Consider the following 23,087-nt stretch of genomic DNA (forward strand, 5'->3'; position numbering starts at 1 on the left):
TTTACTACATTCGCCAAGGATTGATATTTCAGCTAATTTTATATGTGTATTATGTAACTCGAAACAACCCAGAGAGTATAATGAGGATTAAAACGATGAAGAAGGTGACGTTTTATGAGAAGACCAGTGAAAGAGGAACCACGGTTAAGAGGGGATTTTTTTTTCTACTTTGCAGTTGACTTTACATGTAAAGGAAGGTAGATGCTTGACCTTCATTGCTATAATTCTTTTTAGAAAAAAGTTGCTATGGACTGAACGTTTGTGTCTCTCCCAAGTTCATTTGTTGAAGCCCTAATCCCCGGTGATGGTATTTGGAGGTGGGACCTTTAGCAGGTGATTAGGATTAGATGAAGTCATGAGAGTGGAGCCCTCAGGATAGCATTAATGTCCTTCTGAAAAGAGGAAGAGACTTGAGATTCATTCTCTCCCTCTCTGTCTCTCTGCCATGTGAGGATACAACAAGAAGGCAGCCATCTGTAAGAGAGCACTGGCACGGAATCTAATTGGCTGGCACCTTGATCTTGAAGTTCCCAGCCTGTGAGAAATAAATTTCTATTGTTTAAGCCACCCCAGTCTATGGTATTTTGTTATATCAGCCCGAGCAGACTAAGACAAGTGTCCATAATATTTTTCCCATTGTGATTTTCAAATAATGTGGGTACATTGTTTTTTTTTTTTCAAAAGCCCCTTTACCAAATATTTGAGTTTAATTCAGGACAAAGATTGCTGAGATGAAAGGTGAGGGAAGTGCGCTATGGATGCTAAAGGAATGTAAGGCAGTTTCCACTTTCAAGAACTCACAGTCTACCTGTAGAGATAAAAATGCCCTTGTGAAAACAAAGTACACAAGGCAACTTAGGATCCAGGACCAAAACAGCCTTTCCGATGCTAAGGGCTGTGTCGCAGGCAGGCTTCTGTGGGGAGCAGAATGCTTGCTTAGGAGTGCCCTTGGGATCAGCGTGGATGGAAGGGAGGGGTCAGAGCTGGACTGGGCAGAGGGAGAAGGCAAGCTGGGGTCTAGGCCCAGGGACAGCCTCGGCTCCCCACATGGGAGTTCTGGAACTAGAAAGGCCCTTCGGAGATGTCTTGGATTGAGCCAAGATTGCTAGACCTTTATACTCCTGCAGGTATCGGCAGTGGATATGGGCTACACCTGAAGATGGGAGAATATTTGAAAATGCACATGGAAATGTTAATACTAAATCAAAATGGCATGCCTTGATTATTACGGACATTATGCTGGTAAAACAGTTGAGTGATCACAGGACCACTGATCAGTCACAGTTTCTGGATGCCTCAAACGTAAATGGCATGGAAGTAGGCTATTTGACCTTCCAAAGGTCAAGACTAAACCAAAGTCAATTAGCAGTTTGGGGCTAGATACTGAAACCAAAGCCCACTTGCATGTAGCTTTTGACCTAGAGATCCCACTTCAAGGAGTCTATTCTAACTGCAGTGGACAGTGTTGACTGTCTGGTGTCCATCCCTGTGGGGACAGCACCCCTCCCCTTTGCAGAGTTTTCACCTTGGACTAAGAGGCTCCCTGTGGCAGAGTCCCACAGCCTAGGGCAGCTGGGACAATGAGTCCCCCTTGAAGGGGGATGGGGTGGGGACATCACCGAGTCCCCCAAAGGCTATCAGAAGTTGTCAGAGGACGGAGGGAGCTATGTGGGCAGGATGTAGGGAAAGCTCCTGAGGGCAGTGGGATCGGGTGGGAGGGAAAAAGAAGGGGCCTTCCTAGGGGAAGGGAGCCGGATGTAGGAAGACCCAGAGCAGGCAGGACAGGCTGTGTGAGAGGAGACCTCTGAGGAAGAGCCATGTTGTCTTGTCCCTTTGAGTGGAGGGTGGAGGGGTGGGTTGAGTTGGGAAGAAGGAGAGAGGAGGGGAAGGTTGTCACAGTTTGTCTCTGAGGCTGACATATCCTCAGTGACTCTGAGTATTGCTACCTCCAGATGGAATCTGACTTTGTAACTGGCCAGTCACAAGAAAGAAGACCTCTAGCTTCTGACTTGCTTCCTTAGGTCCCATTTCTTGCTGCTGAAACACCGTGGGAAAATGTATAATGTTTTGCTTTGTCTTCCCCACTTGACACGACTGTTACTGAATCTGTAATGTCTTAGAGAGATCGCACTGATCTTAAAGTAGCCACGGTTTCTACCGAGTTTTCTCAGATTATGTGAAACCACACATACTCCTTCTGGGGTTCAAACAATGTATATACTGGTGAATGTGAAAATGAACTGCAAGCATTTATTGCTGCCTTGAAAAAAATTTGTTTATTTTAAATTTTGTTATAAAGATAATATATACTAACATTTAAAAATTATGACAAGACACCAAAGTATAAAGAATAAAATGAAAATCACCAGAAATATTCCACTTTCATATAGATAAGTGTGTGTGTGTGTGTGTGTGTGTGTGTGTCCATACAAGTTAGAATCATAAGGTATTTATTGTTTCAGTTTCGTATCTTGCTTTTCACTTCACGTTAAGCATTTCCATGTCACTGAATATTTTTTAAAACCACAATTTTTAAAGATTACATACTACTCCATCAGTGGATAAACAATAATTTGTTTAACTGTCCCCCTTACCAGGTACTTAGGTTTTCTTTCCTTTTCCTTTTTCTCTTTTCTTTTTCTGCATTTATACCAATATATGAACATTCTTTGTATGCATTTCTGATAATTTCCTTAGTATATTAATAAGAATCTCTCAGTTGCAAGTGACAGAAGCCCAACTCAAACTAGCTTGAGGCAAAAATGGAATGTATTTGCTTCCATAAATGGACAGAAGAAAAGCTGCCTCAGGGTTGACTGATTGGTCCCAAGGGCTCAAAGGAAGTCTTCTTTCTGTCCTCTCCATTTCTCTCTGGGCTTGGTCTCCTTTTCTCCGAGTCTATATAATCTTCCTATATGAGTCAGGGATGTGCCCTGAGGTAGCTCCAGCTTTAAGGGATCCTAAATCATAAACCCCAAAGGGAAGAACATACTTGATCTCCACCCCAGTATGTAGAAATTCTCAGAAAGGGATCTGAGTGCTCTGGCCTGGGGTGTGAGTGGACACCCACTTTGGACCAACTGTATCCAGGGTGGGCACTATAATTAACAGCCTTCACCAGAACCACCTGGTTGAAAAGGAGGAGGAAAAATTCCCCAAGGGAAGTCCCCACAAGGATGGATGCTGAACAAAGCCAACATTTGTCCTCTACAGTTGGAATAAACTCCCAGAAGTTGGATTTCTAGGTCAAAAGATGCATGCAAATTGGGCTTTGGTTTCGGTTTCTGGCCCAAATCTGCTAACTGGCTTTGGTACTTTCTTGACCTTTAGATAGTCAAATAGCTTACTTTCATGTCATTTATGTTTATGGCATCCACAAACTGGTGACTGATCAATGGTCCTGTAATCACTCATCTGTCTTATCAGCATAGAAATGTCAGTAACACTCAAGCAATGTCATTTTGATTTAGTATTAAAATCACTTCACTTTCAAATACAGGCAACCTTCTTGATGTAACTTGGAGTGAAAAGATTTATCTATATTTGCAGAAGATAAGAGATGATCACTAATTCTTTAACGCTTCTCCCATTGAGAAGAAAAGTCTATGGCCCCTTCCCTTGAATTTGGGCAGGCGCCGTGCCTGTTGTGACCAATAAAGTATGGTAGAGTGATGCCATGTCAATTTTGGGGTCCATGTCTTAAGAAACTGGCAACTTTCATTTCCTGTCTCTTTGAACACTCTGGGAGCCCTGGGCCACCATACAAGGCATCTCATTACTCTGAGACCACTGTGCTGAAGAGTCCACAGGAAGGTTCTTTGGTAGACATTCCCAGCTGAACCCAGTCTTCCAGCCACCACTGCCACCTTGTCACACATGTGAATGGAACTGCCTTGGACCCTCCAGATCAGCCCATCCTCCAGCTGAATGAGTGACCTCAGTACCACGTGGAGCTGAGCCCTGCCTGAATTCTTGATCCACAAAATCTTGAAATATAATAAAGTGGCTGTTTTAAGCCATTACATTTTAAGCCAGTAAAGTCTTGGGGTGGTTTGTTAGTAATAAAGAACTGGACAATATTGTTGCATGAGGTTGGTGTGGACTACTATTTCACTGTGGGACCAAAGCACAGGTTATTTATTCATTCTCCTGACAATGGGCCTTGGGTTGTTCACACGGTTTGCTATTAGGAACATTTTTGTACATATCTCTTGGTATAAAAATGTAAGAGTGTTCTTGAGTATATTTATAAAGATGCAGTTGTTGGGTTGCAGGATACATAAATGTTTAGCTTTACAAGATTATCTTAAACTGCTTATCAAAATGCCTCTACTAATACATGCTCCCTCTAGCAATGAATAACACAACCCGTTGATACACATCCTCTCTAACACTGAGTATTGTTAGTCATAATTCTCGTCCTTTGAATGCTCTTAAAATTGATCACATTGTGGTCTTAATTTTGCATTTGTTAATGAGATTGAACATTTCTTCATATGTTTATTGGCCATACGTGTTTTCTCTTCTCTGAAATTCCTGCTCATGTCTTTTTTCCCTACTGAATTGTTGTCATTTTTATTGTTGCTGGCATTTATTGATTTGTTGGAGTTCTTTCATATATTTTCAATACTAATCCTTAATACTAGTTTGATGCAAATATATTTTCCTAGTTTGTAACTTATCTTTCTATTTTCTTTAAGATGTGTTTCATGAATAACATTATTAATTTTAATACAGTCACATTTATCAATGTTCTTTTTTAATATTTTGTACTTTGTACCTTAAGAAATCCTTCCCTAACTCAAGGCCCCAAATACATTCATGTAATATTTTCCTTTAAGTGTTGTTGACATTTAAGTCTTGATGACCCTGGATCTTATTTTTGCATATGGAGAAAGGTAGGGCTCTAATTTCTTTTGTGTGTGTAGGTACATCTGTGTGTGTGTGACCATTTTGTTCCCCCAGTTCCATTTACTGAATAGAGACTCCTTTCCCCACAAATCTGCTATATTATCCCTGTCCTATATTGAAGATTTATGTAATTGTGTTTGCCTTTCGGGGCTCTCTAATCTACTCCACTGGTTAACTGGTCTATCACTACACTGTATCACACTGTCTTACTAACTATAGACTTGTAATAAGTCTTGTCATAATGTGAGGGAAGCCTTCCACCCTGAGATGTCTTGACTATTCTTGGCCTTTTACTTATCTCTCTAAATTTCAAAGTCAATTTATTAATTTCCATGAAAAACTCTTGGTATTTTTTTAACACCTTTATTAGAGTATAATTGCTTTACAATGGTGTGTTAGTTTCTGCTTTATAACAAAGTGAATCAGCTATACATATACATATATCCCCATATCTCCTCCCTCTTGCGTCTCCCTCCCACCCTCCCTATCCCACCCCTCTAGGTGGTCACAAAGCACCGAGCTGATCTCCCTGTGCTATGTAGCTGCTTCCCACTAGCTATCTATTTTATATTTGGTAGTGTATATATGTCCATGCCACTCTCTCACTTCGTCCCAGCTTACCCTTCCCCTCCCCATGTCCTCAAGTCCATTCTCTACGTCTGCGTCTTCATTCCTGTCCTGCCGCTAGGTTCTTCAGAACCATTTTTTTTTCTTTAGATTCCATATATATGTGTTAGCGTACGGCATTTGTTTTTCTCTTTCTGACTTACTTCACTCTGTATGACAGTCTCTAGGTCCATCCACCTCACTACAAATAAATTAATTTCATTTCTTTTTATGGCTGAGTAATATTCCATTGCATATATGTGCCACATCTTCTTTATCCATTCATCTGTCGATGGACACATAGGTTGCTTCCATGTCCTGGCTATTGTAAATGTAACGAATGTTGTGGTACATGACTCCTTTTGAATTACGGTTTTCTCAGGGTATATGCCCAGTAGTGGGATTGCTGGGTCGTATGGTAGTTCTATTTTCAGTTTTTTAAGGAATCTCCATACTGTTCTCCATAGTGGCTGTATCAATTTACATTCCCACTAACAGTGCAAGACAGTTCCCTTTTCTCCACACCCTCTCCAGCATTTATTGTTTGTAGATTTTTTGATGATGGCCATTCTGATTGGTGTGAGGTGATACCTCATTGTAGTTTTGATTTGCATTTCTCTAATGATTAGTGATGTTGAGCATTCGTTCATGTGTTAGTTGGCAATCTGTATATCTTCTTTGGAGAAATGTCTATTTAGGTCTTCTGCCCATTTTTGGATTGTGTTGTTTGTCTTTTTGATATTGAGCTGCATCAGCTGCTTGTACACTTTGGAGATTAATCCCTTGTCAGCTGCTTCATTTGCAAATATTTTCTCCCATTCTGAGGGTTGTCTTTTCGTCTTGTTTATAGTTTCCTTTGCTGTGCAAAAGCTTTTAAGTTTCATTAGGTCTCATTTGTTTATTTTTGTTTTTATTTCCATTTCTCTAGGACGTGGGTCAAAAAGGATCTTGCTGTGATTTATGTCATAGAGTGTTCTGCCTATGTTTTCCTCTAAGAGTTTTATAGTGTCTGGCCTTACATTTACGTCTTTAACTCATTTTGAGTTTATTTTTGTGTATGGTGTTAGGGAGTGTTCTAATTTCATTCTTTCACATGTAGCTGCCCAGTTTTCCCAGCACCACTTATTGAAGAGGCTATCTTTTCTCCATTGTATATTCTTGCCTCCTTTATCAAAAATAAGGTGACCATATGTGCGTGGGTTTATCTCTGGGCTTTCTATCCTGTTCCATTGATCTATATTTCTGTTTTTGTGCCCATACCATACTGTCTTGATTACTGTAGCTTTGTAGTATAGTCTGAAGTCAGGGAGCCTGATTCCTGCAGCTCTGTTTTTCTTTCTCAAGATTGCTTTGACTATTTGGGGTCTTTTGTGTTTCCATACAAATTGAAATTTTTTGTTCTAGTTCTGTGAAAAATGCCATTGGTAGTTTGATACAGACTGCATTGAATCTGCAGATTGCTTTGGGTGGTATAGTCATTTTCACAATGTTCATTCTTCCAATCAAAGAACATGGTATATCTCTCCATCTGTTTGTATCATATTTAATTTCTTTCATCAGTGTATTATAGTTTTCTGCATACAGGTCTTTTGTCTACTTAGGTAGGTGTATTCCTAGGTATTTAATTCTTTTTGTTGCAATGGTAAATGGGAGTGTTTCCTTAATTTCTCTTTTGGATTTTTCATCATTAGTGTATAGGAATGCAAGAGATTTCTGTGCATTAATTTTGTATCCTGCTACTTTACCAAATTCATTGATTAGCTCTAGTAGTTTTCTGGTAGCATCCTTAGGATTCTTTATGTATAGTATCATGTCATCTGCAAACAGTGACAGCTTTACTTCTTCTTTTCTTTTTTTTTTTTTTTTTTTTTTAAACATCTTTATTGAAGTATAATTGCTTTACAACGGTGTGCTAGCCTCTGCTTTACAACAAAGTGAATCAGTTACACATATACATATGTTGCCATATCTCTTCCCTCTTGCATCTCCCTCCCTCCCACCCTCCCTATCCCACCCCTCTAGGTGGTCACAAAGCACCGAGCTGATCTCCCTGTGCTATGCGGCTGCTTCCCACTAGTTATCTATTTTACATTTGGTAGTGTATATATGTCCATGACACTCTCTCACCCTGTCACATCTCACCCCTCCCCCTCCCCATATCCTCAAGTCCATTCTCTAGTAGGTCTGTGTCTTTATTCCCATCTTGCCACTAGGTTCTTCATGACCTCTTTTTTTTTTTTTTCCCTTAGATTCCATATATATGTGTTAGCATACTGTATTTGTTTTTCTCTTTCTGACTTACTTCACTCTGTATGACAGACTCTAACTCCATCCACCTCATTACAAACACCTCCATTTCATTTCTTTTTATGGCTGAGTAATATTCCATTGTATATATGTGCCACATCTTCTTTATCCATTCATCCGATGATGGACACCTAGGTTGCTTCCATGTCCTGGCTATTGTAAACAGAGCTGCAATGAATATTTTGGTACATGACTCTTTCTGAATTATGGTTTTCTCAGGGTATATGCCCAGTAGTGGGATTGCTGGGTCATATGGTAGTTCTATTTTTAGTTTTTTAAGGAACCTCCATACTGTTCTCCATAGTGGCTGTATCAATTTACATTCCCACCAACAGTGCAAGAGTGTTCCCTTTTCTCCACACCCTCTCCAGCATTTATTGTTTCTAGATTTTTTGATGATGGCCATTCTGACCGGTGTGAGATGATACCTCATTGTAGTTTTGATTTGCATTTCTCTAATGATTAATGATGTTGAGCATTCTTTCATGTGTCTGTTGGCAATCTGTATCTCTTCTTTGGAGAAATGTCTATTTAGGTCTTCTGCCCATTTTTGGATTGGGTTGTTTGTTTTTTTGTTATTGAGCTGCATGAGCTGCTTGTAAATCTTGGAGATTAATCCTTTGTCCGTTGCTTCATTTGCAAATATTTTCTCCCTTTTTGAGGGTTGTCTTTTGGTCTTGTTTATGGTTTCCTTTGCTGTGCAAAAGCTTTTAAGTTTCATTAGGTCCCATTTGTTTATTTGTGTTTTTATTTCCATTTCTCTAGGACCTGGGTCAAAAAGGATCTTGCTGTGACTTATGTCATACAGTGTTCTGCCTATGTTTTCCTCTAAGAGTTTGATAGTGTCTGGCCTTACACTTAGGTCTTTAATCCATTTTGAGTTTATTTTTGTGTATGGTGTTAGGGAGTGTTCTAATTTCATACTTTTACATGTACCTGTCCAATTTTCCCAGCACCACTTATTGAAGAGGCTGTCTTTTCTCCACTGTATATGCTTGCCTCCTTTATCAAAGATAAGGTGACCATATGTGCGTGGGCTTATCTCTGGGCTTTCTATCCTGTTCCATTGATCTATATTTCTGTTTTTGTGCCAGTACCAAACTGTCTTGATTACTGTAGCTTTGTAATATAGTCTGAAGTCAGGGAGCCTGATTCCTCCAGCTCCATTTTTCGTTCTCAAGATTGCTTTGGCTATTCGGGGTCTTTTGTGTTTCCATACAAATTGTGAAATTTTTTGTTCTAGTTCTGTGAAAAATGCCAGTGGTAGTTTGATAGGGATTGCATTGAATCTGTAGATTGCTTTGGGTAGCAGAGTCATTTTCACAATGTTGATTCTTCCAATCCAAGAACATGGTATATCTCTCCATCTATTTGTATCATCTTTAATTTCTTTCATCAGTGTCCTATAATTTTCTGCATACAGGTCTTTTGTCTCCTTAGGTAGGTTTATTCCTAGGTATTTTATTCTTTTTGTTGCAATGGTAAACGGGAGTGTTTTCTTAATTTCACTTTCAGATTTTTCATCATTAGTATACAGGAATGCAAGAGATTTCTGTGCATTAATTTTGTATCCTGGTACTTTACCAAATTCATTGATTAGCTCTAGTAGTTTTCTGGTAGCATCTTTTGGATTCTCTATGTATAGTATCATGTCATCTGCAAACAGTGACAGCTTTACTTCTTCTTTTCCGATTTGGATTCCTTTTATTTCTTTTTCGTCTCTGATTGCTGTGGCTAAAACTTCCAAAACTATGTTGAATAATAGTGGTGAGAGTGGGCAACCTTGTCTTGTTCCTGATCTTAGTGGAAATGGTTTCAGTTTCTCACCATTGAGAATGATGTTGGCTGTGGCTTTGTCATATATGGCCTTTATTATGTTGAGGTAAGTTCCCTCTATGGCTACTTTCTGGAGGGTTTTTATCATAAATGGGTGTGGAATTTTGTCAAAAGCTTTTTCTGCATCTATTGAGATGATCATATGGTTTTTCTCCTTCAATTTGTTAATATGGTGTATTACATTGATTGATTTGTGTATATTGAAGAATCCTTGCATTCCTGGGATAAATCCCACTTGATCATCGTGTATGATCCTTTTAATGTGTTGTTGGATTCTGTTTGCTAGTATTTTGTTGAGGATTTTTGCATCTATGTTCATCAGTGATATTGGCCTGTAGTTTTCTTTGTTTGTGACATCTTTCTCTGGTTTTGGCATCAGGGTGATGGTGGGCTCGTAGAATGAGTTTGGGAGTGTTCCTCCCTCTGCAATATTTTGGAAGAGTTTGAGAAGGATAGGTGTTAGCTCTTCTGTAAATGTTTGATAGAATTCGCCTGTGAAGCCTTCTGGTCCTGGGCTATTGTTTGTTGGAAGATTATTAATCACAGTCTCAGTTTCAGTGCTTGTGATTGGTCTGTTTATATTTTCTATTTCTTCCTGGTTCAGTCTCAGAAGGTTGTGCTTTTCTAAGAATGTGTCCATTTCTTCCAGGTTGTCCATTTTATTGGCATAGAGTTGCTTGTAGTAGTCTCTCATGATCCTTTGTATTTCTGCAGTGTCAGTTGTTACTTCTCCTTTTTCATTTCTAATTCTGTTGATTTGAGTCTTCTCCCTTTTTTTCTTGATGAGTCTGGCTAATGGTTTATCAATTTTGTTTATCTTCTCGAAGAATCAGCTTTTAGTTTTATTGATATTTGCTATTGTTTCCTTCATTTCTTTTTCATTTATTTCTGATCTGATCTTTATGATTTCTTTCCTTCTGCTAACTTTGGGGTTTTTTTGTTCTTCTTTCTCTAATTGCTTTAGGTGTAAGTTTAGGTTGTTTGTTTGAGATGTTTCTTGTTTCTTGAGGTAGGATTGTATTGCTATAAACTTCCCTCTTAGAACTGCTTTTGCTGCATCGCATAGGTTTTGGGTCGTTGTGTTTTCATTGTCATTTGTTTCTAGGTATTTTTTGATTTCCTCTTTGATTTCTTCAGCGATCTCTTGGTTATTAAGTAGTGTATTGCTTAGCCTCCATGTTTGTATTTTTTACAGATTTTTTTTCCTGTAATTGATATCTAGTATCATAGCGTTGTGGTCAGGAAAGTTACTTGATACAATTTCAATTTTCTTAAATTTACCAACACTTGATTTGTGACCCAAAATATGTTCTATCCTGGAGAATGTTCCATGGACACTTGAGAAGAAAGTGTATTCTGTTGTTTTTGGATGGAATGTCCTATAAATATCAATTAAGTCCATCTTGTTTAATGTACCATTTAAAGCTTGTGTTTCCTTATTTATTTTCATTTTGGATGATCTGTCCATCGGTGAAAGTGGGGTGTTAAAGTCCCCTACTATCATTGTGTTACTGTCGATTTCCCCTTTTGTGGCTGTTAGCATTTGCCTTATGTATTGAGGTACTCCTATGTTGGGTGCATAAATATTTACAATTGTTAAATCTTCTTCTTGGATTGATCCCTTGATCATTATGTAGTGTCCTTCTTTGTCTCTTGTAATAGTCTTTATTTTAAAGTCTATCTTGTCTGAGAATTGCTACTCCAGCTTTCTTTTGATTTCCATTTGTATGGAATATCTTTTTCCATTTCCTCACTTTCAGTCTGTATGTGTCCCTAGGTCTGAAGTGGATCTCTTGTAGACAACATATATACAGGTCTTGTTTTTGTATCCATTCAGCCAGTCTGTCTTTTGGTTGGAGAATTTAATCCATTTACATTTAAGGTAATTATTGATATGTATGTTCCTATTACCATTTTCTTAATTGTTTTGGGTTTGTTATTGTAGGTCTTTTCCTTCTCTTGTGTTTCCTGCCTAGAGAAGTTCCTTTAGCGTTTGTTGTAAAGCTGGTTTGGTGGTGCTGAATTCTCTTAGCTTTTGCTTGTCTGCAAAGGTTTTAGTTTCTCCGTCAAATCTGAATGAGATCCTTGCTGGGTAGAGTAATCTTGGTTGTAGGTTTTTCCCTTTCATCACTTTAAATATGTCCTTCCTCTCCCTTCTGGCTTGCAAAGTTTCTGCTGAAAAATCAGCTGTTATCCTTATGGGGATTCCCTTGTATGTTATTTGTTGCTTTTCCCTTGCCGCTTTTAATATTTTTTCTTTATGTTTAACTTTTGATAGTTTGATTAATATGTGTCTTGACGTGTTTCTCCTTGGATTAATCCTGTATGGGACTCTCTGTGCTTCCTGGACTTGATTAACTATTTCCTTTCCCATATTAGGGAAGTTTTCAACCATAATCTCTTCAAATATTTTCTCAGTCCCTTTCTTTTTCTCTTCTTCTTCTGGGACCCCTGTAATTCGAATGTTGGTGCAGATGTCTCTAAGACTGTCCTCAATTCTTTTCATTCTTTTTTCATTATTCTGCTCTGCAGTAGTTATTTCCACTATTTAATCTTCCAGGTCACTTATCCATTCTTCTGCCTCAGTTTTTCTGCTATTGATTCCTTCTAGAGAAATTTTAATTTCATTAATTGTGTTGTTCATCATTGTTTGTTTGCTCTTTAGTTCTGCTAGGTCCTTGTTAAATGTTTCTTGAATTTTCTCCATTCTATTTCCAAGATTTTGGATCATCTTTACTATCATTACTCTGAATTCTCTTTCAGGTAGACCACCTATTTCCTCTTCATTTGTTTGGTCTGGTGGGTTTTTACCTTGCTCCTTCATCTGCTGTGTGTTTCTCTGTCTTCTCATTTTGCTTAAGTTACTGTGTTTGGGGTCTCCTTTTCACAGGCTGCAGGTTCATAGTTCCCGTTGTTTTTGGTGTCTGCCCCCAGTGGGTGAGGTTGGTTCAGTGGGTTGTGTAGGCTTCCTGGTGGAGGGGACTAGTGCCTGTGTTCTGGTGGATGAGTCTGGATCTTGTCTTTCTGGTGGACAGGACCACATCTGGTGGTGTGTTTTGGGGTGTCTGTGACCTTATGATTTTAGGCAGCATCTCTGCCAATGGGTGGGGTTGTGTTCCTGTCTTGCCAGTTGTTTGGCATAGGGTGTCCAGCACTGTAGCTTGCTGGTCATTGAGTGGATCTGGGTCATAGCATTGAGATGGAGATCTCTGTGAAAGCTTTCGCCATTTGATATTATGTGGAGCTGGGAGGTCTCTGTTGGACCAATGTCCTGAACTCGGCTCTCCCACATCAGAGGCACAGGCCTGACACCCAGGCAGAGCACCAAGACCCTGTCAGCCACACTACCAGCTACGTGGGGAGTTTCTTTCCTTTTGGGAAGTCTGAGGTCTTCTGCCAGCGTTCAGTAGGTGTTCTGTAGGGGTTGTCCACATGCAGATGTTTTTCTGATGTATTTGTGGGGAGGAAGGTGATCTCCACGTCTTACTCCTCTGCCATCTTGAAGGTCTCCTCGGTATTTTGGTTTTAACTACGTTAAGATCATAGATAAACTGGGGAGAACTGACATCTCTACAATATTAAATCTTTTAATCCAGGAGCATAGTATTAACTTAGATAATTTTTAAGCCTTTCAAGGTTTTATAATCTTCCTCATATGGGCCTCTGATTTTCCACCGGAAAAACAAAATATTTGAGAATCATTTCCAATGATCACTATTGCCTGGTTCTACATATTCCACTATTTGAACTAAATGTTGAATTATGCTATCGCTACTGTTCATATTTGATTCTGTCACCCTCCTCATGTGACCCTTTTCAGTCATGTTGGGCACATTCTGTTGTTAGTGTCTTGTGTTCATGTTCACTTCAGAGAAATTATGATACCACCAACATAACTTTAGTGTTGTTAAAATCCTGGACCCTGGAGACAGCTAAGATGAGCTTAAAGGGATCATGAACTGTCAGTAGCCTTTGGGGAAGTTTTGGTGGTTGTCATGTATGACATGATTGCCTTAAGTTGGTAGTATACTTTTCAAGTGTGTTTCTTTTATTTTATTATTTTTATTTTTAATTGTGGTAAAATACACATAACATAAAAGGTACCATCTTAATCATTTTTAAGTGCACAGTTCACTAGTGTTAAATATATTCACATTGTTAGTCAGAACTTTTTCATTTTGCAAAACTGAAATTCTATACCCACTAAATAATAACTCCCCATTTTCCCCTCTCCCCAGACCCTGGAGGCCACCATTATATGTTCTATATCTATGAGTTTGACTAGTTTAGATACCACATGTAAGTGGAATTATACAGCATTTGTCCTTTTGTGACTGGGTTATTTCATTTAGCATATGTCTTCCAGGTTCATCTGTCTTGTAGCCTGTGTTAGATTTGCTTCCTTTTTAAGGCTGAATAATATTCCATTGTGTGGATATACCACACTTTGTTTATCCATTCATCCATCAATGGACACTTGGGTTGATTCCACCTTTTAGCTATTATGAGTAAAGCTTCTGTGAAAATGGGTGAATTTCTGTTTAATACCACAGAATTAATTTTGAAAACTCTAAAGTCTATACTGTGAAGGCTAGTTTCCCCTCAGAACTTGCCTGCAGTGAATGGTGATGCATTTTTTTGAGGTTGAAGTGCCCCTCAAAGGCTTTCTTGAGGCAGATGAATTTGAGAAAAGCAAGAAGACATGAGGGCCAGCTAACAATCTCTTTTAAGGTAAATATAACTACAGTAGAAGCCCTCTCCTCCAATGCGACCAGGATCAGTAGTTGATGAATTAACAAAAAGATCTACATCAGTATGGAGGTTCTTTAGAAAACTAAAAATAGAGCTACCATATGATCCATCAATCCCACTCCTGGGCATATATCCAGAGAAATACATGATTCAAAAGGATACATGCACCCCAGGGTTCATTGCAGCACTGTTTACAATAGCCAAGACATGGAAACAACCTAAGTGACAGAGGAATGGATAAAGAAGAGGTGGTACATATATACAATGGAATATTACTCTGCCATTAAAAAGAATTAAATAATGCCATTTGCAGCAACATAGATGGACCTGGAGATTATCATACTAAGTGAAGTAAGTCAGACAGAGAAAGACAAATATCATATGATATTGTTTATATGTGGAATCTAAAAAAATGATACAAATGAACTTGTTTACAAAACAGAAATAGACTCACAGACACAGAAAACAGACTTTTGGTTACCAAGGGGGAAAGTGAAGGGAGGGATAAATTAGGAATTTGGGATTAACAGATACAGACTACTATATATAAAATAGATAAACAACAAGGACCTACTGTATAGCACAGGGAACTATATTAATATCTTGTAATAACCTATAATGGAAAAGAATCTGAAAAATAATACATATTATATATATAACTGAATCACTTTGCTGTACACCTGAAATTAACACAACATTGTAAATCAACTATACTTCAATTTTAAAGGAAAAGAAGTTGCTTTACACTGGTGATGTTTTAAACAAACAAGCAAATGAACAAAGATCTATATCAAATATTTTAACCTAAAACACAAAATGGACATTGCTTTGCTGATCTCTTGGTACAGGGTAAGGCCTTCTTTTTGAGGATGAATCAGTTGATTGCAGTTCTGTGTGATTTCTTGAGTAAACCACACTCATAATTCATTATAAACAGTATCCAGTTTTGGTTACTTAAGTGGAGCAAGAATGTAGACAGATGCTAAATAATCTGCGTGCCAAATCCTTCCAGATTGTCACAATTTCTTCCTTTTATTTTGATAGGTATCTTTCCCATAGATAGCACTAAAAAAAAAAAAGTAACTCATCTATATCTAGTTTTTCCAAAGCTTTACACTTAGACTCCATAGAAACTTTTTACCCGAATGTGTCATTGGTATATATATACGTATTAGGTTATAAAGTTATAATAAGTGAGATTAGCATAAATAAATTTGTGAGTAACAAAATTGGATGTTTGCAAACAACCAATTTACATCAGCCAAGGATGCTTCTAGCTGAAGGGGTCAGACACGCAGTGGTGTCCAGAAGAGCAATTTCACCACAGAGAGGTTCCAGGTGCTCCCAACACTGGTAGGGCATGTTGCAGCAGGAATGGAGAACAGGGGCAATGGGATGAACTGGTTAAGTGGAGGTCAGTTATGAACAAGTCTGTTATGTCTGAATAAAAGTGTAAACATTCAACTATCTCAATTCACAAAATAAAAAGACAAAGTAATATTTAAAGAAATAGAAAAGCTAAGTATAAGTTAAGTACATCCTCTTGATTTTTATCAATGATTAGCTCACGTTCGATTTTGTTTCCTGAGTCTGAAGCCTTTTAGCGCCTCTCCAACCTTAATGGTCATGTGAATCACCTGGGATGTTTGAATATGCACATTCAGATTTAACAGGCCTGGGATGGGCCTGAGAGGCTGCAGGTCCACCCTCCACACCTTGAAGAGGGAGTCTATTAGCGCCTAGTGGGGGCTGATGGGCATCCAGCACTCAGAAGGGAGGTCTTACCAGATATTTTAGTTTTGTTTTTTACCAGCTTTATTGAGATATAAGTCACAGACCCTGCAATTCACCCATTTTATATACAACTCAATGGTGTTAGTGTATTCAGAGTTATGCAACCATCAGCATCATCAATTTTAGAATATTTTCATCATCCCAAAGAACTCCCCCTATAAATTAGTGGTCACTTTCCTCCCCGACTCCTTAATCCCCAGGCAACCACCAATCTACTTTCTGTCTCTATAGATTTGCCCATTCTGAACATTTTAAACAAATACAATCATACAATAGGTAATCTTTTGTGTCTGGCTTCTTTCACTTAGCATAATATTTTCAAGGCTCATGCATGTTGTAGCATGTATTAGTACTTCATTCCTTTTTATTGCCCAATAATATTCCATTGTGTAGATATACAAACATTTTGTTTAACCGTTCATCAGTCATTTGGAGTTTTTTCCAGGTTTAGGCTGTTATGAAGAAAGCTGCTATGAACATTCACATACAAGCATTTGTGTGGACATGTTTCAGTTCTCTTGGGTATATATCTATGAGTGGAATCCGAGGTCATATGGTAACTCTTGGCTTAATATTTTGAGGAGCTGCCAAACTGCTTTCCTAAGTGGCTGCACCATTTTTACATTCTCACCAGCAATGTATGAGGGCCCCAATTCTCCACATCCTCACCAACATTTGTTATCTATCTTTTTTATTATACTTTTTGAGAGGATGTGAAGTGATATCTTTTTGTGGTTTTAATTTGCATTTCCCTAATGGCTAATGAGACCTTTTTAAATGTCTTTTCATGTGCTTATTGGCCATTTGTATGTCTTCTTTGGAGAAATGTGTCTATTCAGATCTTTGGCCCATTTAAAAATTCTGTTGTCTTTTCATTATTAAGTTGTAAGAGTTCTTTATATGTTCTGGATGCAAATCCCTTATCAGATACATGATTTACCAATATTTTCCTCTAGTCTGTGGGTTGGCGTTTTATTTTCCTGTTGGTATCAGTTGAAGCAGAAAAGTTTTTAATTTTGATGAAGCCCAATATATTTTCTCTTTTGTTGCTTTACTATGAGAATCATATCTAAGAAGATTTTGCCTAACCCAAGGTCACAAAGATTTACTCCTATGTTTTCTTCAAAGAGTTTTGTACTTCTAGCTCTTATATTTAGGTCTACAATCATTTTGAGTTAATTTTTGTGTATGGTGTGAGTAAGGGGACATCCAGTTGTCCCTGTGCAGCTTGTTGAAAAGATTATTCTTTCCCCATAGAACTGTCTTGGCACTCTTGTCAAAAATCAATTGACAAAAAAAAAAATCAATAATAAAAGTGAGGGTTTATTTCTAGACTCTCAATTCTATTCCATTTATCTATATGTCTATCCTTATGCCAGTATCATACTGTCTTGCTTACTGTAGCTCAGTACTAAGTTTTAAAATTGGGAAGTGTGAGTCCTCCATTTTGTTTTTCTTTCTCAAGATTGTTTGAACTGTTCTGGGTCCCTTGCAATTCTATGTGAATTTTGGGATTGCTGACTTAAAAAAATTGCACAATGCGAGAGTTGTGAGTTAAGTTTTCTTTGGGGCAAAATGAGGACTATAGCCCAGGAGACAGCATTTCAGATAGCTCTGAGAGACTGCTCCAAAGAGGTAGGGGGAAGGTCAGTATATATGTGACTTTTGTGAAGGGGGGAGTACATGCAATCAAGCACATATTTTGCAGAAGGTTTCTGCTAGTCACGAGGAGCAGACATCACCATGAAGGAATTTAGTGCTTTTCTAGATATGAGGAGATGCAAGAATCGGGGCTCATAAAATCAGCTCCTGAAATAGCTAACTATCTGAATACCTGTTCTGCCAGTTTTTCCAGAGCACAGAGTGCCTCATTTCTGCTCTCCACCGTGAACTCCCTTCAGGAGGTGTTGAAGGTCAGCAGCTGCAGCAGCACGTGATTTAATCCTCGTAGAGGTAGACGGCAAGTGCCCATGGCAAGTGCCAATTTGTAGTTGACAAGGCCACCTCATGGTCATAAATTCGACCATGCTTTGGGAGGCATTTCATGACCATTTCTTCCCATGGTGCTAGGAAGGCTCGTTCCAGGTCTGGTGAAGATTTTGCTGTTAGGCCACTCAGTGTGCTACTCCTGGACCAGGTCTTAATAGTCAAAGATATCTGGACCACCTGTCTTATTAGTCTGTTATGGTCCAGGAAAAAATTCCCTCTTATTGCATCTTCCCATTTCTAGAGTTACACTATTACAATCATTGATGGCATACAGGACTATATATCTGATCAACTGCTTCAAGTAGCCTAGTCATCATTATTTTTGTTAGAGGCTCAGTCACACATTTGGTAATACAAGAAACAACAATCTTGTAAAACAGGCAAATTACAAATAATATAGCTAATAACATTAATAGAGTTATAAGTAAATATTTAAGCCAAGGGCTTCCCACGCCAAATCAGTTTTTGAAGAGGTTGTCAAGACTAGGGAGTGGGTCACTTAAGGCAGAAATCTGACTTTTCATGTGGTTCATTAAATGTGTTATATTAGAGGATTCATCAGGTATGAAAACACAGCATTCAGTGTGAATTATGGCACAGGTGCCTCCCTGGGATGCTGTAAGGATGTCAAGGGCCATGTGGTTTTATAGCACCACTTTTCTCATCATAGAGACCTCAGAATTCAATAGGCTAAGAGCCTGATTACTAGCATTTAAAGCCTGTTGAGCGAATTTTGTTAAGGCTTCAATATGGCTGATTATACTCTCCAATCCTCTTAAAGGCGCAAAAATAGCTGCTAAATGGCCCATCGGGCTTGTACCAATGGTAGATTGGCTGGGGTCATATCTAAATTGTTATGTATATGACTTTGAGTCCAGGGAATCCCAGGGTACATCTTCCTATCCATCCCTTCTTCCATCCTTCCATTTGGAAGCCAAAGCCATAAATTAGGACCACAAATCCACTGAGTTCCATTAGGTGCAACCCAGTGAGTCTCTGGCCATCTGACCCAGTCAGTTCCATACCAATCACTGTCTCTAAGGGTAATAATCTGTAGGCATCGTTCACAAGGCACCCAGCCTAATTTCCTGATGTTACTAGGCTGATCATCCTTAGTATTATTTAATTGTTCCTAACATAGAGGAGCTTTTAAACTTAAATGACCATAGCCTGCTGTTAACCACATAAATCCATCCCATAATTGTGGGAGGTTTCCTTTTTATAGATGAGAGCTTACAGTTTTTGATTGAGACTTAACCTGTCATTCTAATTGAGCTTGAGTGACCCTAAAAGAAAATTTGTATTTATGGCCAGGGTCAGAGCAGGTATTATTAATTGGCTAATTGAGGGGATCCCACCTAGTATACCAATAGTGGCCTGAACAAGACTATAACTTCTTTCTTCTAGAATAGATTTCCTAAGGGCCACCCAATTAGAGCCCTGAAGTGGAGAAATCCACCAAAGTAATCCAGAAGTACTAGACACAGGTAATTGGCCACAAACCCAACAATTGGATTGATTTTTAAAACTAGTATAGGATCGCGTCCATGATAGAAAAACATTTGATTCATATACAAAGGTCCAAGAAGTCAAAAACATTATAAATGATCATACAAATCAGGTCCAGCATCTTGCGTAAGCTGTCTACTTCTGATGTCGTCTTCTTCTCATCCTGGTGTGAGTGTAGTTTCCTCTGTTTGAGCATCATTTTAAGGTGAGTTTGAGGTCAGCCATCCTCTCTATAGACCAGTCCAATGCAGGGGCCCTTTTTAAGTGGGAAATATGAATCCAAGAGTCAATTCCCTTTAGTTTTGCTGCACATGAGCTAGTTAAGAGTACCTGGTGAGGGCCTTTCCATCTGGGTTGTAGTGAGTCCTTTAAAGGACATCTTTCCCAATATACATAATCCCCTGGTTGCAGGTCCTGAGGCATCTGATCTTCATCCAAAGACAGTTTACTGAGATAAGCTTCAGAAACAAACTTAGAGTGTCCTTTTAATAATTCAATTTAACTTTACATCTATATAACATAAAAGCAAGGAACTATCCAGGAAGTGCGTCTTGGTAAATACAGATCTCCATTAACAAAATTGGGATTTAACATTCATTGAAACATCTTTTTCTCTCTAAAATTACCCTGGTTTTTACCAAATATAACCAAATTAAGACTAGTTTGTTTGCAAAATAAGTCTGGTCTCAATAAACTTGGCCTGATGATTTATATAACTATAATTGATCATATAGATTTTTTTTTTCTTGGCTGAAACTTTTATAAGGAGTCACAGACTGAACTTTTAAAAGACCTCTCAGGGTTAGGAAAGTCACGCCAAGGGCTTATCACAGCCTTCACCTAAGATCTAGGTGAGTTCCTCCCTTTTTAAGGTCCCCAAAATATCTTGAGCTTTCTGTACCTGTTAGTGAGGTAGCCTTCCTAATTTATCTGATAAAGCTTCTGGGAACCTAAGAGTTTCTAATCTCTGGAAGGATCAGATAGAGAGAAAAGGTAAATGTTTCAATTCTGCTTACAAAGGTATAATTTACCAATTTATTGTAAGTCATAATTAATTTGAGGAGAAGGTTTTCCTTACACCTGGAAAACATAGATTCAAACCAGTAATTTTTCAGATAGAAACCATAAAAATTATAACCATATTCACCAGTTCACTCAGTCGTTTTGTTAACTTTTTATGAAGCTATCAGGTTTTTCACTAGAATTCCTCAATTTCTTACCCAGTTCAGTGTTATGGTATGAAAGTCAGAAACTTGTATTTATCCAAAAGTCCTTTTTATAAATCTTCTTGAGGAGGAAGCACCTTGGCAAAGGCATTAGAATAAAACCATAAATGTCTATAATGACAAAAGACTTAAGGCACATTTAAAATCTGATTACAATACAATTGACAAAGAAACTTGGTTACTGCTGTGACATATAACACTTTAAGATAATGACTAGAATTATGACTGATAACATTTTACCAGGACATGTCAGAATTTTAGGAACTCAATATAATTTCTAGAGTATCTATATTAGTAATATTTACCATACAATATAACCTAGGAAGATTTATTACTCGTTTGACAATACTGCCCATGTAATTTAACATACCGAATGAACCTAATTAGTTTAATATCTCTCTTTGGGATGTTTCAGGGGCCCTTTGAAGCGTCCCAAAGTCAGCTAGAGGTCAAGAGGACTTCATTGGAATTTGATTTAGGAAGTTTTGTCAAAAAAATACCAAAAGGATTTAGAACACTCAGTCAGATATGATCATAGGTCACTGTGAAACAATAGTTATTCACTTAGCCAAAGTAACAATAAAAGATTTCAAAGGCAAATACAGAACAGATCCCTTAAAAGATAAAGAAACAAAATCTGTTATCAAAGTCAGTTCAACATCTTAAGAAAACTTGTCCTCTTAACAGAGAAATGCCAAATTCAAGTTTTGCACCAGCTTACTTTTAAAATTCATTTATTCAATTAAACTTACCTTAGTCAATCCTGACCATGCACGAAACTCTTTTCTTGGGGTCCACTTTCCACAAACCTTTCATCACTTAACTTATTTTAGCACAACTCTAACTTTCAAGTTGTCGAATATCTGGAGAGATTATTCTTAAGTAGACATTTCTAAAATATAATTATTCCTAAAGAGTTCACCCAAAACTCTTATCTCATTTGTATTTTCTTTCCTTTAAAGTTTCTTCACATCGAGTTACTTTCCTTGATGACAAATTTGCAACAGAAATAATAAGGTCTTATTTAACTCATATTAAACCTAGGTGCAATAAAAGCATTACACTTAATGTTGATGACTCTAAAGACATGTCTGTATTAATTAGATCAACAAACTTAAAAGTTAATACCAGGTATTAATTTAAGCAATCTTTTTTTTTAAATTAATTAATTAATTTTATTTATTTATTTTTTTGGCTGCATTGGGTTTTTGTTGCTGTGCATGGGCTTTCTCTAGTTGCAGCGAGCGGGGGTTACTCTTTGTTGTGGTGCTTGGGCTTCTCATTGCGGTGGCTTCTCTTGTTGCGGAGCATGGGATCTAGGCACGTGGGCTTCAGTAGTTGTGGCACGTGGGCTCAGTAGCTGTAGCTCGCGGGCTCTAGAACACAGGCTCAGTAGTTGTGGTGCACAGGCTTAGTTGCTCCACAGCATGTGGGATCTTCCTGGACCGGGGATCAAACCTGTGTCCCCTGCATTGGCAGGAAGATTCTTAACCACTGCACCACCAGGAAAGCCCAATACTAGGTATTAATTTAATATTGAATATTTCCCAGTTCACATGAACCTGAAATTAATTCTGGCCAGTTACCCTCTGTATTTTTTTGAGAACTTATATAAGTGCTTAATTTCCTTTAATCCAATTAAGTAGCTCTTACTTACAAATTAATTTTTGATAATACCATCCAAAGGTAAAAACAAAGATAATGCACACATAAACATACAGACAGACACAAGAGATCTCATAACTTCATTTTCTAAACTTAGTCATGAATCAGATATCACAATATAAAACTCACTAGTTGTAAATGACAGTTGGAATAAGTTAAATTTTAAAAAGATTTTTTTTCTGTTTCCCCCTTTTTTTCTCCTCAGTTTCAAGAATTAGAGATGATCTAGATAATATAAGTGATCCTGAGAGCTCTGGTCTCAAGGGAGAGAAAATCAGGTTCTCCTAGTAGGACTTATTCCCTCAGGGTCAGAATTCTGAAGAGATATGTTTTTTTGTTTGTTTGTTTTGTTTTGCTTGTTTGTTTGTTTCCTTCAAGCTAGCTTTCTCTTTTGGTTGAGAATTAAATGGGGGTCGGTTAAACTTCGACTGGCATTGTGTACTTAATTGGTGCAAATGAAGATTCATAATTTTCATAGATACCCCCTTTTCT

The sequence above is a fragment of the Eubalaena glacialis genome, chromosome 3 (genome assembly GCF_028564815.1).
Source record: "Eubalaena glacialis isolate mEubGla1 chromosome 3, mEubGla1.1.hap2.+ XY, whole genome shotgun sequence".
In the NCBI taxonomy this organism is placed as follows: domain Eukaryota; kingdom Metazoa; phylum Chordata; class Mammalia; order Artiodactyla; family Balaenidae; genus Eubalaena; species Eubalaena glacialis.